The sequence below is a fragment of the Heterocephalus glaber genome, unplaced genomic scaffold (assembly GCF_053883595.1).
Source record: "Heterocephalus glaber isolate CG9 unplaced genomic scaffold, H.glaber_assembly_v1.0 deba00001687, whole genome shotgun sequence".
In the NCBI taxonomy this organism is placed as follows: Eukaryota; Metazoa; Chordata; class Mammalia; order Rodentia; family Bathyergidae; genus Heterocephalus; species Heterocephalus glaber.
In genome coordinates, this window is record NW_028258412.1 from 1822257 (window position 1) to 1844029 (window position 21773).

The 21773-nt window shown below is 41.5% G+C and overlaps 2 long non-coding RNA genes across 2 annotated transcripts in view; one reads left to right on the forward strand and one right to left on the reverse strand.

The window, feature by feature from the left end:
- Positions 1 to 21449, forward strand: part of LOC110348846 (uncharacterized) — a 47127-nt gene extending 25678 nt beyond the window's left edge. The window contains exon 2 of the long non-coding RNA XR_002394423.2: positions 19134 to 21449. This is a non-coding gene — a long non-coding RNA (uncharacterized LOC110348846). The remainder of the gene's footprint in view (positions 1 to 19133) is intronic.
- LOC147821934 (uncharacterized) lies at positions 227 to 15354 on the reverse strand. Its single transcript, XR_015446200.1, has 3 exons — positions 15083 to 15354; positions 5151 to 5513; positions 227 to 783 (listed from the first exon to the last, which is right to left on the reverse strand). It is a non-coding gene; the product is annotated as an uncharacterized LOC147821934 (long non-coding RNA).
- Positions 21450 to 21773: the final 324 nt, after the last annotated feature.

Consider the following 21773-nt stretch of genomic DNA (forward strand, 5'->3'; position numbering starts at 1 on the left):
AGTGGGCTAACCTATAAAAGATATACAGATTTAAGGCAAGGCCTGATCTAGCTGCTTGAAATGATGCCAGGGACCTTCTCTGTTCTGCCATCCTCACTGTAAGATCCCTCCTAAAGCCAGCTGTCATCACGATTGTGGGATGGCTGCCTGTGCCTCCCCTGGCTGTCATCTTCTCTGTTAATGTCTCATGAGAAAGCCAGAGTTTCATCACAAGTTTCCCAGCCAACATCTTAAGATGAAATTTGAACTCACTTAGGTCACATGTCCACCTGTGAACCTGTCACTGTGGCAGGAGGAACACAAGACTTTATGGGCTTAGCCGAAAGCACATATTCCATTCCTAGGGTCTAGAAGGTGTAGTCACCTCTTCCAGAATCATATCAGTTAAGAAAAAGAGTGACTCCCCAAAGGGAAAATCAGCCAAAGAGCCAAAGGTGGGAATGGTTGGTAGGTAGGTGTCAGTAGGCTCTCAGATCACTTGTCAAAAATGAACACTCAGAGATAAAATCTTACAGAAATTACATTTTATTGGATAAACCCAAAGGAATCAACTACTACTATTAGTGGCCACCAGGAAGGGAAATTATTTTAGCCAAGATATGCTAATACTCAGAGCACACTATCCCAAGTCTCAGGGACTTGCCATAGTAATAATGTGTCAAATAAAGCCAAAGCAGTGTAGATTTGTGGTCTCTCTGCACCACATAGTCCTTCAGAGACCCAGGCCCCTTCCATCTGATAGCTTCTCATCCCTAAGGCCTTTGGAGAGCTTCACTGGGTTTTCTGCATCCAAAAAACAGATGAGGAAAGTGAACAACAACAAAAAAAGCATACCCCTTCTTAATTATCTCTGCCCAGAAGTAATGCTTGATCCTTTTGGTCTCATTTCATTGGCTGGAACTAGTCACATGGTACCACTTACACAAGGGTTGCTGGGAAATGTAGTCTTAGTGGCTACCGAGGTGGAGGAAAGGAACATAGATACTGATGAGCACTAGGACTGGCCCAACAGATCATTGGTCATAGCCTCTGGAGTCTCTGTATGCTCATTGTGGAAATTCAAAGACCCTAGAAACATCTTCATCTATCTTTTTTTGAGATGGTAAGGGTAGAGCTAGGATCACATATAGGGCATTGGGAATACTAAGCAGATGTTTTGCCATTAAGCTACACTTCCAAGTACTGGAATTTTTATAAGCAATCCCCAAGAGGAAGTAATCTAGTAGATTATTGTTCTGGAATATCAACTGCTTATCTCTTTCCAATATGGAGCCAATTCTCCACCTTTCCTTGTTGAGTTGGGCCATGTGACTTGCACAAGGCAGAACAAGGCAGAAACCACTGAGTGCTAGCTCTGAGCAGGTGGTGCCTCAGGAGACTTTGTTGTTCTCATTCACCCTTTTGTGCTTCTGTGGTTGCTGTGAAAACGACTTCCCAGGTTAGTAAGTGCATTGGTACTCTCACAATGGTGAGAGACACATGGACCAAAGTTGTCCACCTAAAGCTATCCAGCCTTGATGACTCGATGGCCAGCCTCAGATGTGACATCAAGCCTGCATGGCTACCCCTTATCCATGGAAAGTACATTCCAATATGCTAGTGGATGCTGGTACCAAACCATATATATATCATATAGTATGATATAGTTGAATTTATAAATTAGGTGCAGTAAAAGATTAAAAACAGTACCTAATAATAAAACAATAATTACAATAAAATAGAACAATCATAATGGTAGTATACTGTAATAAAAGTTATGGGAATGTGGTCACTCTTTCTCCCTGTTTCTTTTTTTCTCTTCCCAAATATCCACTGTGCTGTGGATTTTAGCAACCTCAGCATGCAATTTCTTTTTCTTTCCTCATTAAGTGGAAAACATTCACAACTTCCTGGCATATCCAGATGGCCAGCATCACTACTCTGGAATGTTGGGGTCATTAATAAAACGAGGGTGACTTAAACACAAACACTGGGAAACTGACCGTCAGTCTGATAACCAAGAAGGCTACTGAATGACTAGTGGGGCAGGTGGCATAAACAGTGTGGATAAACAGGACAATTCACACCCCAGGTCTGTGGCAACTGGATGATGAAGGCTTTCCCCATACTACTCAGAAAAGTTCAATCTAAAACTTATAAATTGTTTATTTCTCGATTTTTCTGTGTAATATTTTTGGGCTGCAGCTGACTGCAGGTAACTAAAACTGAAGAAAAAAAACCACCGGTAAGGGGAATTATGGTAAAGTTGTACTAGATTAAGGCAAAGTATAAAACAAATACTCATGAATCCACTACTGATATCAACAAATGAAATAAATATAGACTAAAAGAGAGAGCTCCTGTGCAGAGAATTTAAAAAGAAGTCATTAAGGAGACAGAACATAAATAATCCCCACTCCAGGAGTGTAAACTTGCATAGTGACTCTCTCCAAAGGAGGACACAGAGGGACTAGGGAGGGAAGAGCATCTTACTATGGAGAACCTTGCAGACACAGCCACAGCCAGGTGATCAAGGTTAAGGCCTGTAGTATGTTCCGCTGATCTGATAAATAAGTAGGGGACTTTATTTCTGTGGTCACCCTCCAAAAAACCCACTACCCAGTATAACTATGAAGAAACAGCGGCCCAATTCCAGTTGAGAAACGTTCAATGAAATACCTGACCAGTACTCTTCAAAATTATAAGGTCATCAAAAACAAAATTTCTTGTACTGGGAAAATAAACTCCAAAAAAAGCAAAAAACAAAGAAAGTCTAAGACATTATTACAGACAAAAGGACTCTAAGCAGGCATGAGCAGTTAGGTAGAATTTGGTATCTAGGCTGGTGCTGTGGTTTATAGCTAGATGTCCTCCAAAGCCTCATACCCTCCTAGGTGAGGCTTCGCGGAGGTGACTGGATCATGGTATTTGTCAGTGGACTAGTCCACTGTAGCTAAATGTGATGTTGGGAGGTGAAGCCTAGCTGGAGGGTGTGGGTCACTGGGGGCAGGCCTGCAAGGGTGTATCTCCTTCTCTTCTTTGATCTCTCACTGTGCTTCCTGCTGCTCAGCCATGAGCTGTTTCTCTTCTGCTATTCTCTTCTGCCATGCCACCCTGCCTTGGAGCCAGCCGACTATGGACTGAAACTTTTACAAACTGTGACCCAAAATAAATCTTTCCTCCTTGAAGTTGTGGGTGTCAGGTATTATGTCTCAGAGACAAGTAACTAAGATGGGATCATGTAACACAAAAAGGACATTAAGTAAAAATGACAGAAATCTGAATAAATTATGAACTTTGGTTAACAATAATGCATTGGTTCATTACTTCTGGCAAGTTGATCGTGCTAATGTGAGACAATAAGAGGAGAAACTGAGTGGTATGTTTGTGTGTTAGTTTTTCATCACTATATCAAGTACTTGAAATAAATCAAATTATAAAATGAAAAGGTTTGTTTGGGCTCACAGTTTTGGAGGTTCCAGTCCATAATGAGGTGGCTTCATTGCTTTGAGCCTGTGAGAAAGCAACATGTCATAGCAGAAGCAAGTGACAGAGCAAAATCTCTCACCTCATGGACAGGGAGTGAAAAAGAAAAGGGGCTGGGCCTTACTATCCCTTTGGAGGACAAGCTGCCAATGAGGTAAAGATTTCTCACTAAGCCCCAGCTCTTAAATGGTTCACCACTTCCCAATAGCACCACATGGGGGACAAATTCTTTATCACTTGGGCTTTTTTAGGACACTTGAGAACCAAATGATAGCAGCTAAAATGTTCTGTATCATCCTCACAACTTGCCTGAAATCTAAATCTATTCCCATATACAAAGTTTATTAAAAATGTACTAGAACCTGGGCCATCTCTTGAGGATGAAAGAGAAAGTTTTATCATAAAATTTGGAAGTTGGGAGAACCAAAATTGGTGTTATAACTTGCATCTAGATGTCCTCCCAAAGCCTAATGTGTTCATAGGTGGGGCTTTTTGGAGGTGGCTGGGTGTAGGGTGTGAGAATGTGGATTAAGGATGTGATACTGGGATTAAGGTTGTTGTCTTAGTTACTTTTCTCTCATTTCCAAGACAAAATACCAAACACCCCAAATTAAAGGGCAAAGGGTTTATTTAGCTTTTAGTTTGTAGAAGGTTCAGTCCATAATCGGCTATCTCCAAGGCAGGGTGGCATATGGCAGAGGGGCAACAGTTCACAGTGGCAGAAGAGAGCAAAAGCAACAAGGGAAGACTTTCTGCTCCTTTTATCTTATTCAGACTACTGAGGGTAGGTGGCACTCACACTCTCATTCCTAGTGCCCTTGGGCCTACCATTGCACCATGAATGAATCACAGAGTCTAGATTCAGTTACCTCTGGAAACACCACCTATGACTACATGAGGCTTTGGGAGGACATCTAAACACAAGGTATAACAGTTGTGTAGTATTGTATTAGTTCACTAATTGGTTTATTATAGTTCTGGGTATGGGTAATGGGAAGCCCCACCCTGGGTGTTGGTAACATCACCCAAAAGGCTTGTATCCTGTATAGGATAAAAGGGAAAGGGAGATTTGCTGCTGCTGCTTGCTAGTTGCTGCCTCCTGCCTACCCTACCATGGACTGTTTCTCCTCTGCAGTACCCCTCTGCCACACCACACTGCCTTAGAACCAGCCAAGTATGCACTGAATCCTCTACAAACTGTGAGTTGAAATAAACCTTTCCTCCTTTAACTTTGGGTGTCAGGTATTTTGTCTCAGCAACACAGAAAGTAACTAAGACAGTTGGATTCTAACTTTGCCTCACATTTATTAGTTGTGTGACCCTGGGGATGTCACACTTTCTAGCATTTCAACTTCCTTGTCTATAAAACATGAATCATGGTATCTTTCTCACAGGGCTGCAGAAAAACAAAGATTTCATGCATAAGCCATATGACATATGGCAGGCACTCCATAAATTATGGGTATCACTAACAACTCTCCTGTAGGTAGTGGACCCATTCCATTTGAAGGCCATGAGGTCTGACAGTCTCCCATTGAGGGATATTGGCAGCCCAGCCAGTGCTGTTTCCTGGAGCCTTGACAGTACTGTCCTATCAACTCCTTCTTCACTGATTAGTTGCACTACTTCTATAGAGAAAGCTTTTCTTTGTTCACTATTTGATTAGATTAAGACATAGTACTCACAGGAAAGGCAAGATGAATGCTTGGTTCTTTTATTTACCAATTTTCAGAAGGAGTTCATTATTTTGCACCTTCTGAAGGAAGCGAATGAGTGTATGGATTGGCTGTGTTTCAGTGCATGGTAGTCATTGTTTTCACAAGTGCTCTAGTAGTCCCATCTTTAGACAGTGGGAGCCAGTAGACAGGTTGGCCCCTGAGTTCTTTTCATACAACCTCAGTAGTCTTTGATGGGTTCCTTGCTTCTGGTGAAACAGGATGTGCAGGACCATGTTGCACAGTGGAGTCGGTCATTTCTTTGAGAATCCCTGGCTCCTCTTAGAAACTGTTCGTAGAGACCACCATCTGGGTCATTACTAGTGGCCAAATCTAGGAAGGGTAAATATTTTTAAGGAGAAATACTGTACATCATGAGTTCATGCCATTTCCAATTCAAATTTAGGATGAGAGATTTCATTCATGTAGTTGGTTTTCCATTTTTATTACTTTTCTCTTATTCTGAAAATCTCAGTTGCAAACAATATTTACATAAGAATACTTACTTTACTATATGTTGAAACACAATATATTGAAAAACAGTATCAATAGCATGATTAATTAAAATCTTTTTGTTGTTTTTTTTTTTTGGTGGAGCTGGGGATTAAATTTAGCGCCTTCACAATGAGCTACATCTCCAGCCCTTTTAATACTTTTATTTTGAGACAGGGTCTCCTAAGTTTCTAAGTTGTCCAAGATAGGCTCAAACTTGCGATTTCTCCTGTCTCACTCTCCCAGAGTGCTGGGATTATAGGCATGCACCACCACAACTTGCTACTTTAAACTTAAAAAATTAGGAATTTCTTTTTTGTCCTTAGGGTATTTCCCACCCAGGAAGCACAGTTAAAAAGTCACTCACTCATGTGTGGTTAAATTGTGAAGATAGCACATAGTTGCCCTCATTGGCTTTCATTTTGGTTTTGAGTTTAAAGAATTGTTTCTTGTTTCATTTTGACTTTTTTAAATTATAGAAGAAATTTATAAGGTTTGCAAGTCAAATCTATAAAACGAGATATTTTCAGATAATAGTATTTTTAAATGTGTCATCTACACTTCTCTGACTGCTTTTTATTGTTTGGAAGATCTGAGGAGAGAAATAAGTCTGTCATTCAGACTGGGAGTAATGATGTTTTTTACATTTTTCTCCTATAAAAAGAAAAGGAAAAAATATTTAGCCCTGCAACTAGGGCCTATTTTTGTTTCCCCTAACAAGGGCCTGTCTGCCAACCCTCCGCAGTTTCAAAGCTCCACCGCACAGCCTGAATACAAACACAATGGTGCGATGATTATTGAAATCAATTAAATGTCAAGGTTTTTCCATGTATGCAGCTTCCTTTAGACAAGAATGCTTTTCAGAATATCTTTATTCCCTTTGGGGTATTTTTCCTTAAAGCTTTTATAATTAATGTGAAAACATGAAGGAAGCCATGTCTGTTACTTCCCCCCCTAGACACACAAATAGATATGAACTTGCCCATTGTCCCACAGGCCTGGCACAGTCCAGCTGATGACCTTGGCTGCACCGCTGAGCCCTCTCCCTCTCTCCTTCCTCACTGTGAGTTGTCTCTTTGTCCTATTGATTCCACCATTTGGGGTCACAAGAATCCAGCCTCCCTCTCTTTTCTACCCCATACCCTTCCTTCTCCATCTCTCTTCATGATGCACAGTTAAAAAGTCAGCAAAAAAAAAAAAAAGTCAGCAACAACCTCATTTAAATGCCACTTGTCCTTCCCCTCCAACCATTTTCAATACAGCCATCCAAGCAATCTTCCTAGAAAATCACAAATCTGATAGTCTTTGAGTTTAGAAAATGGAGCTGAGGATGTAGCTCAGTGGCACCACGCCTGCCTGGCAAGCTCAAGGTCCTGAGTTTGACCCTTGGTACCAGAAAAAAAAAAAGAAAATATTGATAGTGTCTCACCATCAAGGAATAAAATCCTTAGTATGGTATGGACACCTTTTCTGATCTTGCTTTTACTGTTCCATAGAGCTCTTTTTATGCTCTTTCCCCCTCGTAGGCTTAGAGCAGGCCCTGCATTTGTTTTTATTCATCTTGCCTTTATTTGTACTCCTACCTATAATTTCCTACCCTCACATATCCATGTAACCAGCTCCAGGGCTGGGGATTTAGCTCAGTGGCTCCGTGCCTGCCTTGGAAGCACAAGGTCCTGAGTTTGCTACCTGGTACCAAAAAAAAAAAAAAAAAAAAAAAAAAAAAATCTGTGTAACCAACTTCTACTTATCCTACAGGACCCAATGAATTTGAGTCACATTCCCTACAACCTTTCTCATACTTCCACCTCTAAATCCACATTAAACCTTTCTTCCTCCATGGCCTGGTAATACTATTGTCAGACATCTTTTTTTTTCACTAGTGGAGATTGAAACCAGCGCCTTCACACTGAGCTATGTCCCCATGCTGTTTTTAATTTTTGTTTTAAGACAAGGTCTTGCTAAGTTGCCCAGTTACCTAGGCTGGACTCGAATTTACAGTCCTCCTGCCTTAGCCTCTCAGAATGCTGGGATTAGCCATAAACTACTGTGTCTGGCTTGTTTCAGGCTTTATTTCATCTTTCATAGCAGGAAACACCTCTTAGTATAAGCAATTGTCTGCAACAAATTAGATAATATGTAAGAAAATGAAAAATTCTAGAAATATGTAAACCCTGAAAGCTGACCCAAAAGGAAATACAGTAGAGAAACTGAATATTCCTAAAACAGGGTAAGAGATTGACTCAGTTGTAAAAAAAAGAAGCTCTCAACAAAGCAAAGCTTGGCCCTGAGGACTTCACTGGTGCATTCTACTAAACATTTAAAGAAGAATGACCATCAACTCTTCCTGAACTCTTCTTAAAAATAGAAGATGAGCGAACACTTCCTAACTCAATACTTGGGGATAGCATTATCTTCATACTAAAGCCAGATAAAAGCATTTAAAAAAAAAAGAGGAAAACTTCATGTCCACTCTTATAGGATGTGAGTGATCATATGCCACTTATCTGTGGATCTTTAGCACCCAGTACCGTGCCTGACATACAATGAGAAATGATAGAAACTTCTTGATTCATAACTGACTTAAAGGAAAAACATGGGGATGTTTGAACAGGAGTAGGTTGTCTAAATTGAAAGAGTTTAAATCCTACATCTGAAGGTAGTTTTAAATGATTAAAATCCATCAAGGAAAATATTTGGGTGGAGAGAGAGAAAGGAGGAAGAGGACGGACGGTCTTTTAGCTTGTTGTGACTATAAAACTTTGTTAATTAATCATCTACCATGATGACCATCATTACAATTTAACTATGTCATGCACTCCAAGTTTTCCCAAGCAAGAAGGTTAGTTTCTGTGATTTTTTTTTCCCAGAAAGTCAGAATGGACCTTGGGTCTAAAACTGCATGGGTTCTACATTTTGTACTGCTTGACATTTATCCCTGACACATACAGATTTTCTCCACTTTTGTCAAGAATATTTTCTGACAGCTGCTACTAGAAATGAAATGCAATAAAGATTCCTGGACATAACGATCATAAATGTATAATCAGAAATACAATCATCATCACCTCCGCAGATTTATACACAAATAACATTTTGAAATACTGAGATCAGATTCTGGGAGGCAAAAGGGTTGCTTTTTCCACTGCTGAAGCTTTACAGAAATAAGTTGGAATAGTGTCACTGCTTGGTTGTGATGACATCACTCAGAAGATACAAGTGTCACATGGAGACAGAGCTATGATTTGTCTCCTTCAAACTCCCCAGGGGAGGGTGTTGGACTCTGTAAATGCTCAAGTTCACTTAAGGAGTATGAATTTGTCCTCTTTCTTGCAGCAGTAGCTGCAAAGGTGAAGAGAAAGTCCAAAGGCCCAGCAGCATTCCTAGCATATTTCTAGAGCATGGTAGATTCCAATGAGAAGGAAACACAGTTACTCGAAGCTGAATTACCCTCAAAGAAGACCCTTAGCTTTATCGGGTAGATACTTCAATGAACTTGGGCTGGCACTGGGAGTGGGCTGGAGGGATAGAGAGGTTTTATTGTGGTTGTTTTGTTTGTTTGATATGGAGTACAGAACATTAAGGGAAGATAAGAGTAGAGGATGGGAGAAGTGGAGGAAAGATGGTTCAGGTGTCATCGCAGAGGGTCCCCTGGGGATAGGTGATGAAGAACCTTGTTAAGTTTTGCTTTCTTGTATGCCATGTAAGTTCCTTCCCCTGTGTCTTCATAACAGAGTGACTAAAATATCAATTTCTGGTTAGCATAGTACGTACTTAAGCCTTGATTTGTTTGTCAGTTCTTTTAAGATTGAAGCTAAGTAGTTAGCCTACTATCACGGCTATTCAGGAGGCTGAAGCAGGAAGACCCCAAGTTTGAGCTCAGACTGGGCAACTAGTTAAGCCCCTGTCTCAAAATTTAAAAAACAGTGGCAGGGAGGAAGTAGGGGATGGAACAGGGCTGGGGATATAGCTCAACAGCCCTGAGTTAATTCTCCTGTAGTGAGAAAAAAAAAAGATGAAGCTAAACACCGAGTTTGTTTGTGGGCTCACAATGAATACTATGAGCCCTATTAGGTACCTCTCATATTTAAATCAGAAGCCCAATACTCCACATACCAGCTAACATGCTTTTGGTTGTAGGAAACAGAAACCATGTTTAAAATAACATGGATAGAAAAGAAATAAATTGATCCATGTCAATGAAAATAAGTTGATTTCAGTTTCAGGAATAGCTCAATCAGGATCCTGACTCCATTTCTCTGCAATTGTCTTGGGCCGCCTTCTTCCACACAATAGTTTAGTTTTCAAGCTCACTTTCATCACAGTGACAAAATGTTAGGAACAGCTGCATACATCACATCCTCCCAAAGAAAAGAAGACTTCCTTGCAACCAAATATAATTCTGAGGTTCATTCTGATTGAATCAATTTGGGTCACACTCTTATCTCTGAATCAATCTCCAATGGCCAAGGGAGCCCCCATGTTCTCTCAGGCTGAGATTGTGTGCTCATCTGTGACTCAACCATGCATAAGAGTAGGATTCTCTGATCAATTTAGGCCAGCTGGGGTGGGATTTACCTCTGAAATTGGAGTGGAGTAACCATCCCTTAAGTCCCATGCTTCTATGTGTTGGTAGTAGAGTCAAGACTCCCTAAATCATGTGACCATATGCCTTTGAGTGCAAGCATATGGATGCTGCTAGGAGACCCAACAATAACTCCTTGAATAGGGATTTTCCTTTGGCCTGTAAAATGTGCCTCTTACACCAGCCTCTGATTCTCTAACCCCAAACCACTCGGCTACTCTACTACCACTCCAGCCAGCATGGATTTGTCCGTAGCTTTTTAATTATTTTTTGGCTTGAAATATTTTTTTCAGCTCCTCCCAACACTGAAAAAGCTATTTATGCATTTGAACATTACCAGAAACCAACCTGGGTTTGTACATGTGCTTAATTAACAATGTACATAGTCTGCCTCTCACTTTTCACCCCTTTCTTCAGGAAGACTAGCATGACAGTTAGGAGTTGGGGCCCTGGAATTGGACTGCCTGATGTTGTGCAGTGGTTGTGAACCTGGGTAACACACTCAACCTGTCTGGGCCTTGGTCTTCTTATCTGAAAAATTGGGATAATGTGGGCACTGTGAGGACAAGATGCTGTGAAGATGAGGTGCTTGGCTTGGTGCCTGGCATGTTGTAAATGCTGCGTAAATGTGATGATGATAATAGTGATGTTGATGGTGGTGGTGGTGAGTAACTGGCCTTAGTTGTTGCTTTGTCCTTCCCAGCTCCATGGAGTTTGACAAAATGTGGCATTTCACACTGCTCAGATTGTAAAATCTGAGAGTTATAAATCCTACACATTTGCTCTTTGGCAAGAATGTAGAGAATCACAAATGCCTATGTCCAAGGGAGAATGAAACCTGAACTTGGTTTTTATGTTAATACTGTTACTAGAAAAATAAATTTAAAAAGAAAAAGCCAGGGACAAGTAATTTAGCAAGCAATGCTCATACTTGAAGTATTAGACATTAGTGATGAGTTACTAATAGAAAGAATGAATCCTATTAATATTGAAGAGTTCTTGCTGAAAGAACTGTATTGACCCTTTTTTATAAACAGGCAGGGTCATCTGCAGCAGGGAATAATAAGTGTCCACTGAGCATGAAAGTGTTGAGTCATTGATTTGATTTGAAAAGGTTCTGCTGTGGTTTGGGTAAGTGGCCCCCAAGACCCACTAGTTGAAGGCTGTGTTCCAGGCTGGCTCTGTTGGGAGGTGGTGTAACTTGAGGAGGGGGGTCTGGTGGAGGTTGTAGGTCATTGGAACATGCCATTGGAGAAGATATTTTGTCCCTAGACCCTTGCCTTTTCTCTTTGCTTCCTGACCTCCATGATGTGAGCAGCTTTGCTCTATCACACATTTCTACCACCACGATGTGGGGCCCACTACAGGCCCAAAAGAACAGGGCCAACCCACCGCAGACTGAAACCTCAGAAGCAGAAGCTGAAATAGTTGTTTCTCTTGGGAATGTCATTACAGAAATGGAAAGCTGACTAATGAAAGCCTCCAGTTTTCAGTGAAACAATGCCTCTCTTCCTTTACCCTTTCAAACAGAAATTCAATTTTTAAAACAGTGGCACCCCAGGATTATACACCCGTTTCCCCATGCACTGAAGTAATAGTTCATTAAATCCAAGCTCTGAATACTGCTGCTGCCAAAAGATCTTCTCCATGTCCTACTCAGCCTTTGTTAACCTCAGGGCTTGGTTTGCACAGTCAAATCATGCTTTCAGGGGATCCATCTAGTTCCAAAAATCTTTAGAGGATACAGAAGCTTGCAGAAGAAATTCTCAAGCTTTGAAGCAACTAGGATCCTCTGGAGAGGCTGGTGGAGAGAGAAGAACTTATTAAAAATGCAGACTCTTTAATCCTAGCTACTTGGGAGGGTGAGGCAGAAGATCAGAAGTTCAAGTCCCACCTGAGCAACTTAGTGAGACCCCGTTAAAATAAACAAAAAGGGCTAGGGCTATAGCTCAGTGGTAAAGTGTTTATCTTTCACTTGAAGGCATGGACAACAGCTATGCAACATATTTATTCTGTAGGACCTACAACAGTGTGTGTGTTATAACTATTTGTGTTTTTTCAGAATTCATCTGCTGAAGCTCTAACCCTGTATGGAATAATGTTTGGTGGTAAGGATTTTTGAAGGTGACTGGATTTAGATGAAGTCATGAGATTGGGCTCCCCATGATAGAATCAATACTATTCAAAGAAGAGGAAGAAACCAAAGTGTGTTCTCTCCCTCTGCAACTCCCTGACTCTCTCACACACACACATACACACACACACATTTGAGGACACGACAAGAAAGTGCCCTTCTGTAATCCAGCAAGAGAGCCCCGAGGGAGCTGAATCTTCCAGGACTTTGACCTTAGACTTCCCAGCCTCCAGATCTTGCCAGCCTTCCTGATATTTAAGGCACCCAGTCTGTGGTATTTGGTTAAGCAGCCCGAGCTGGCTAAGATAGTGTGTGAGTGTGTGTGTGTGACACAAACAGAATCAAAGCCAGCCAAAGTCTGCCAGAGGCTCAGACCACCATCAACTAAAACAAGGTTCAGGCCACATAATGTCACCAAAGATAATCATTTACTGGTTTTCAATAAAACATTTCTCTAAAACTCATAAATTAAAAAAATCATGACTATATTACTATGTTGGAATTATTTATATACTTTGCATTTTATGCAGGAGAGCCTCTATCAATTGCTACATTCAGGCTCTGACTCTAGTCATGAAAATCTTAATTTCTCCCATGGAAGTCCTCTAAGGTAAAGCAGTAACAGAATGCTGTTTGGATAAAGTGCTCTTAGTTGTAGATGCTGGAGACATCTGAGTTTTAATACTCTATGGTACTGCAGGCACCATCTAGGCCCATACTATATATGAGATGTGATCAAAATATACAATGGATGCTTAAATTTAAAGTTTGTTATAGCAAAAGACACATTGCGATTAATCTCCCTCAGAATACTCCTCCTCACTCCAGACACACTTATTCCACAGTTCCTGCCATTTTCTGAAGTGGGTCTGGATGTTCTTTTCTGTGACCATCTTTAAGAGGTATGAGAAAAAAAATATGGTGAATATTGCACTCCAGGGTCATCCAATAGAAAGGCAGGCTCTTAAAAAGAATATTTTGTGTTGTCATCTACTTCATTCACTGGATCTGGCACAGTGTAACTTCTCACTGTGTAGCTTTTCCTCAAAGTCAAAATGACCGCAGAAGGTAAATATTTTGAATCAATTCAGGACAGTAAGAAAGCCACCACAGTGCAAATAAAAACACTCATGAAAAAAGAACTTCCAGAACTGCTTCAGAATAATAGGTTAAGAGTGTTCAAAGTAAGGGGGAGTATTTTGAGAAATTAATGACAATGTGTCTTTTATTGCAGTACATTAAAAAAAATTTAAATTCCTATATTCAATCATGCATTATACATTCCCCTTACTCAATATGGTTTTTCTCACCTTCCTAATTTTGTACATATGACAGCCCCATTCTGGAATGCCCTCCATCACCTGCCAACCCGGTCCAGCTCATGCCCAAAGACAGGGAATCACAGTGCACAAAGCACCCAGGGAAAACATTGACATCTACCACTTCCAGACGAAGAGAGGCATTCCTCACATTCCCTAAGCTCCTCCTGAAGCCATTTTTGTTTGTTTTTTGTTAACAGCTTGCACGTAAAAATTGAGGGCAAAATCCACAGAAAAGTACATTAATGTCAACAAATCAGTTTAACAACACTAAAGGGCAGGGCAAAACTGTTATTAACTCACAGATATTCCTTCTGGCTAGTCAAGGGAATGCCTGGTTGTTGTTTAGAGCTAAAATGTCCCCCAAAATTGTGGCTTATGGAAGGTGGTTAGATTGTAGGGACAATATACTTATCAGCACATTAATCTATTGGTGAGTGCGTAGCCTAATGTGCTCCTAGGAAACAGAGCTAGATAAGAAGGGTGTATGCTTGTCCATTGTTTCACCCTTATTCTTGCTCCATGAGGCTTCTACCTTTCAGTTTCTGCCTTAGAGCCAGGCAACCATGGGCTCAATTCCACTGGAAACCATGAGCCAAATAAACCTCTCATTCAAGTTGCAGGTGTCAGGATTTTTGTCCCAGGGATAGGAAGTTAACTGACAGGCTGATCCACCTGCCCTTCAACACGGTTATAACCCCTTTCTCCCAAGGTCTCAAGGACAAAGGACAGCAGGCAGCCACCCCTGCACAGGGCTCATTCCATCTCCAGCACTGTAAAGAAAAACAAACTTCATTTTACTGCACATGTGCCTATCCAGAAAATATGCAGTGAAGTTTCCAGATTTTCAATAAACACTGTACTACTCTTAGTATCATATGGCAAATTGCTTTGTTCACAGAAAAACAAAGGTAATTCCTCAAACTGACACAAAAACTGTGCATATTTGGGGGTGGTAGGTTTTGTTTTGACACATGTATAAGAAACTCCGCTTTCCTTGTCAATGTTATGCTTCCAGGACTTACTCCTATAGGAACGCATAGCCTACCTAGCCCATTCATCCTAGCTGGTGGTCAGTATTTCCTTGTATCCATATACTGTGCTTCACTAGCTCAGTCCCCCCTTGCTGAATATTTACAGAGCTTCAAGTTGTGCTACCTAAAACACCAGCACGAATACTCCAGGCCTCCAAGAACACATGATCCCAGCACTCCTCCAAGAGAGCAGGCCCCGAGTAAGCACTCTGAAACAGGCCAGCTGGGGCCACATCTTAAGTGTGTGGCTTATGGACTTGGTAACCAAACAGTTCCTTATTTCCGGTTACCTAATGCCTAAAAATGGGGATAAGTAACCTGGTAACTGGGATTCTTACCATTGGAAGGTGGTACTCGGATGTGCGCTGGTTCCTGAGCCAGCTGACAACCTCACCTTTGTCCACCATCATCTTCAGAGACTTCCAGAGAGGAGGAGGTCCCTGTCCTTTCTGCTCAATTCCCACGGGGCAGGGTTTATAGGGTTTCACAGCAGGCAGCAGGCAGCTAGGCCTCAGAAACACTTGTGCAGTGGCTCTCAGCACCTCTCTCTCATTCCCTCGCTATCAGCACCTTCCACACTCCCAGAGCCACACCCCCACACACCAACTGGCCCTGAACTCCCCTGAATTAGAAGCAGCCAGGGAGGCTGTTTTTATAAGGTGGCCATGGGTAGGGGCATGGCTACGTGGGGACCTGATAGAGGAGAGTTACACAGGAGCAAGTCCCCTAGATTGATGGGCAACTGAGGCCTTCTGCAGCACAAATCAGTAGCTCCTCACATCCTGCTAGTGGCAACATGCTTTTATTGAGATAAGTTGAGTAGCCAGGACAATGATTTTTTTAATAGTCCCAATAATATACAGGCAGTTCATGTCCCTGCTTGTCATTCAAGGTTGAATCAAGGTTGGCTTATGGGTTTTCCTGTGACCACAAGGATGTCCTTCCATGGCACACATTGCTGACTTTTAATCTATGGCAGACATTTAATGATTCTCTGGCAGAAAGGATTTTATAATAAATCAGGCTCTCTCTGGAAATCTCTCTCTAGACTCTTACTGGGCAGGCAATTGAGCAGCATAGATTTTTCCTTGTAGCCAGACTCCATACCCCTTAAATATATTCCATTAAGCTCAATGAGCCAAATTAAGCACATGTGGGTAGAAATCCATTTCACCTAGATATTTCCTAGGCCATATGGCTAGAGGCCTATTGCTGCCCTCAGCCTTGGGTTGGAGTGATTTAATGCAAATCAGCTGTGGTGCCTGAGTAACCAGTATAGAAATAGGCATGAGAGAAAAGTTCACTTGAAAGGAGTGTGGCTTGTGGCTGACATGAGCTGTGTGCCCCCTGTGGTAAGAGGTTAAATACCAGGGATCAGTAATCGAATGAGTAAGCAGGAGCAGAAAAATCAAATGCCTTCAGAGGAAAGGCAGGTAAAGTAAATGAGTTCAGAGAGCTGAAGTAAGAATTTAGGGAAGCAGGGTAGGGTAGGGCTGGCTCAGTGTTACAGTGCTTGGCTCACATATATAATGCCTTGGATTCCATCCCCAGTACTGAGAAACAAAGAGAATTTAGGGAAACCAGAAAGTGCATGTCCCACCTAGGATAAAGCTGTTGGAAATATTGCTGATGATAACACAAACAATATTAATATTGTAATAGCTCATGGGGCTGAATATTCACTCCAGGAACCAACCTGACCCTTTGCATGTAGTAACTCATCTTATTCCCAAAACAAGTCAGTGAGGTAGTTTCCATCCCCCTTTTATAAATGAGGAAACCGAGGCACAGAGTTCTTCCATAACTGGCCCAGAGTCACCCAGTTGGAAAATGAGAAAGAACTTCTCTGTGTGTAAGATTCAGAACACATTGCCAATTTTCAACCTCTGGACTAGTTAATCTCTAAAATGTCCCTGAGAATCTAAATTGCTATGGCAAACAGAGTAGACACATAGTAGGTGTTTAGTAAAGGTAGGGCAAATAAATATATTGGAGTCAAATTTTAGATAATAAGTAGCACTTATACTATACATGATTGGTTGGGTCAAAGTCACAGAGCTAAGACATGCTGGAGTTGGTGTTTAATTCTAAGTCTAAACTATGCTAAGGACTACAGCAGGAGATGGCCACTTCTGACCTGGTAGCCAAATTGGGCCCACCTTCTGCTTTTGTAAATAAGGTTTTTTGGGATACACCCATACTCATTTATTTACATATTGACATCCCTTAATAGTCACGGGGATGGGTCCAGGATTCCCAGAGGATACCAAAGTATGTAATATTCAAGCCCCTTATAGAAATGAACTTCTCATTGTTCTCCCTTTGCAATGTTGATCAGCTCTTCATAGCTCCTAACCAATCTGAGCCTTAGAGGCAAAGGTCTATTTGGTTCTGGTTATGGGAAATCCATCTCTGGCTTGCCCTTGGGAACTCAGAGCACCACTGCCTGATGTGGTAGGTGAGTTTCAGCTCAGAGAACCGAGCCATAAGCAGAAAGCTTCCCATTGTAGATATTCAAGAAAAAAGTTAAAGAAGCCTAGTAAGTTAGTCAGCAAATATAAGATTCATAGTTAAAGAACATCACAGGTCTGGGAGATACTGAGTTATGATGATGGTGATGGTGGTGGTGGTGGTGATTGTGGTGGTGATGACGTTGATGATAGTGGTGGTGATGATGGTGATGTGATTAAGCAGACATTCTGCAAATTTTCTTGCCTTCATCATCTCTGAATCCTTCCAACAATCTCATGAGAGACATTACTATTATCTCTAATTTATACAGGAAAAAACTGAGGCTCTGGAAAACAAAGCTACTTACCTAAGATCAGAGCTAGGATCTATTTTGGATTTGAACTCATCTCTGAGCCCTGAATGCATGCTTAGAGCCATTGGGCCAGTGATTCTCTAAGTCTGGATCTTGGACCATCAGAATCACCTCAGGGAGTGGCTTCTTAAAATGCAGAGGCCAGGGCCTCACCCAGTTTCTCTGAATCATTCTCTGAAGAATAGCCTCAGATCTGAATTTTGAACCAAATTCCCTGGATGATTTGGAGGTTTGCTGAGCTTTGAGAATCACTATATTAAAGTCAGACAATAATTCAGTTCTTAAACTGTGCTCCCAGATAGATGTCAAAGGGTCTACTGATAATAAATGAGTGTATGGGGAGTGGGAGTGCAGTTCAATAGTAGAGCATTTATCTACCACGCATAAGTCCCTGTGTTTGATTCCTAGCCCTCCAAGATCATGTACTCACTCAATAAGAGTATTGTTTCTCTCACATTCACTCTCTTTCCCCTCTCTTTTGGGGGAAGTGTATACTTTTCTGCCTTAGTGACTTTGAGCTAGACCTTTTGACTTGCTCTGGATAATGGAACGTAAACAGATGGGATATGATGAACCCTTGAGCCATGTTTGTGTAGCATGGCTTGCCTCTCAGACTTCTGCCATCACCACACACACAGCAGCTGTCCCTTCAGCCTGGGCTCCAGAATCAGACACAGGGAGCAGAATCAAATTGTCCCAAAGCCTGGAGCCAAGTATAACCAACCTACAATGTAAAACAAAAACACTCAAGCCAATTCATACACATGTGAGCATGAAAAATGAATTTCTGTTGTCAGCCACTGGGTTTAGGGATGGCTTGTTATATGGCATAATTGCAGCAGTAGATGACTGACACACCTGAAATTGCACATCCTATATTGTCTTCAATTTGTATATTGTGTGTCCATTTCTGCGGAGAGACAGTAGCCTCATCTTCTTGCAAATTTTCATGGGACCAGAGATCCCCAAAATATTAAGAGGTATATAACTATTTTCAAGTCCTTTCCACTCTCATTGGACCAGACTCAGGTTCGAGGACTTGAGCTGAGTGAGTTTTCCCATCTTCCCCTATTTCTTAGAATGCAAATGTTTAAGTCTTAAACTTCAAAGGGTGCAAACTGCTAAAGGAGTTATGGAAAGGGAGCCTGGGTGATGCTCATAGGACACGTTTTCAATCTTTGGACTCTTAAAATTATCACAAAATACAGAAAGGAAGGAAAGGAAGAATTATTAAAGTACAGGAAGAATTTTATAAGATTTTCTCCTTTTGTACCTTATAACTTAACCAGTTAGCTCTGCAGTTGAAGGAAATTTCTCTCAACCTCTTGAAACAAATACAGTATACGCAACTCAGTCTGTTTTGCCAGAGACATGAAAAATTAAAAATAATATGCCCCAGGCTGAGTTGATTTCTATATAAATAAATATATACAGAATCTATACTCAACACCTCCATTATGAGAATTATGTTAACATGTCACAGGACATGAATTTTTTCAAGACCATTGGGCAATACTTTTATGAATTTGTGGATACACAATTGTTTTTTTGTTTTTGGCCTGCAGGTTGTGAAGGAAGAGCTCCAAAGACCCATTGAGAGGCAGCCAGGACTGGAGGAGGAGAATGTGTGAGGATCTAGCCCGGGATGCATTTTTTTATGTCACTGCTCATACATTTTCCCGAGCTGGAGGCTAAGCAAGCCAATTCGTTCACAACTCATTTTTCTGGGCTGGCCTCCTCTCATGGCTAAGTCTTTCAACACCAACAGGTTCTTCCCAGTCAAGGAGATGCAACTGAACTTGGATTGAGCCCAGCTGGAAAGGTTTCTGATTGCCAAGATGACCTGCTGCTTTCAAGGAGAACAGAATTCAAATGATGATTAATGAAGTGGTAGGGAGGAGAGCGAGAAAGGGCAGATGACACTGCATTCGGCAACAGTGCAGTTGAAAAAGGATTCTTGGGTGGTGTGGGAAGTATTAGGAGAGCTCCAGGCCCCTTCTGTTTCCCAATAGTAGCCATGTTCTCTGTGCTTTTGACTTTGAATGTTTTTATTGTTTGTCACTGAAGCCAGATATTCTGGATTTGGATCCTAGCTTCATGTTTATATGCTGTGCAGTGTTGGGGAAGTTGCTTACCTAGCTGTGCTTTTGCAACATTGTTCCAAAACAAGGACAATAAGCCTCAAAAGTTAAAGGAACCTGGGCCAGGGATGTAGCTCAGCGGCACAGCCTGGTAGAGGTCCTGAGTTCCATCCCTGGTACCAAAAAAAAAAAAAAGTTAAATGAACTAGTGAGATAGGTAGAACAGTGCATTAAGAAGATGGGCTGTGCAGCTTCTGGCTCAGTATAATTTCCAGCTCTAACACTCACTTGTTGTGCAGCCTAGGACAAGTTATTTAACCATTCTGCTTCAGATTTCTCATACATAAAACTAACATGGGGCTGCGGATTTAGCTCATTGGTTCCAGTGCCTGCCTCAGAACCGCAAGGTCCTGAGTTCAATCCCTGGTACCAACAAAACAAAACAAAAAAACAAAAATTAAAGAAGAATTAAGATGTTTAAAGAACAACAACAACAACAACAACAACAAAACTAACATGACAATAGCTCTTATCATGGAGCATGTTCTGATGAATTAATACAGTCAGTGCCACTAGGCTAAACCTAGACCCCAAAGCTTTAATAAGTTGCCCAGGTGATTCTACAAGGAGGGGAAGTAGGGTACTTCTTTGAGTCAACAGCTGTGCATCATCCGATGAGTGATTTCTTTCATCTGAGACTCAGTTTCCACACCTATAAAATGGAGAGTGGCAGAGAAGAGTGTCTAAGCTGTCCCTGTAGAACTCTGGTTTTGTGGGAGTGCTTCGTACCTATGTGCCTTTGCACATCCTGCTCCTTCTGCCCAGAGTGACACCCCAGCCTACCACTTTGGCGTGTCTACTGGCCCTCTGAACCTCAGGCCTTCCCTTCCAGTGAAGGTGATGGCACCTGACTACAGGCTCGTGCTCCTCCTTAGACATCTGCTTTTGGTCACAGGCACCTCTCTGTGCTCCACACATGAAGTGCACAGGGACCCCATCTGTCCACTCTCCTGAAGCACCTTCAGCAAGCCAGTGAGACCTTGTTCAGGTGAGTGAGCCTGACAGACCCATGGGGTAGGAGGTGCACAGAGGGGCTGGGTCCAGTGAACTAGCTTGTCCAGCTCACAGGAGGACACTGCAGAGCCTACTTTACCCTGGCTTGGGGAGGAACAGAGAGCAAGTGGTCAGAAATGCTCAAGGAATAAAGGAAAGGATGGATAGATGTAGGTAGATGAGAGAATTGGTGGATAGATGCATCAGGTACATGTGTATCTATGTATGGATGGATATATGGATGGATGGATGGATAGATGGGTGGGTGGGTGTGTGGGTAGATGAGAAGTGTGTGTGTGTGTGTGTGTGTATACAGACAGTCCTTAACTGACAATGGTTCAATTTACGATTTTTCACTATTCCAAGAGTGTGAAAATAATATGTAATTCACTAGAAAACATACTTTCATTTCTGAGTTTTCATCTTTTTCTAGGCTAGTGTGATGTGCCCATTGCTGGGCAGAGACAGAGATGAAAAGCCCCCTCCACCATCCCCAGTCAGCCCTAGGATCACAAGAAACAGCCAAACCTGTACAGAGTTGCCAGTAGCTTATTTTTTCTTTTTTTACATAGTCAACACTTTATTATTAAAATAGGCTTTGTGTTAGGTGATTTTGCCAACTGTAGGCTAATAATTATTCTGAGCATGTTTAAAGTAAACCAAGAGGGGCAACCCACTTTCCCATTCCCCCTCTGTCTCTCTTAGACAGAAGTTATCTTTCTCTCAATAAATTTTTCCTACTTTTAACCTTCATTGTTCCTAGAATTCATTCTTTGATTTTAGAGAGCATGAACTCGAGTCTCACATATCTAGTAGGTTTGGGAGTTACATCTCTTCCCCCTATATCATTTTGGAGATCTTCCACTGAGATTAATGGTCCAAGGTAAGTTTTCCTTCATAGGTTCTAAAATAGGTCTTTTTGCTTCATAGATTATAACTTTTCTTTCATAGGCTCTTGACATTTGTTTCATAGATTCTGGTTTTTGTTTCATAAATTCTGGCCTCTGTTTTGGCTTTTGTTTCAAAAGTGTCTTAATTTTAAGTTTTGTGTTTCAAATGTTTGCAAATTTC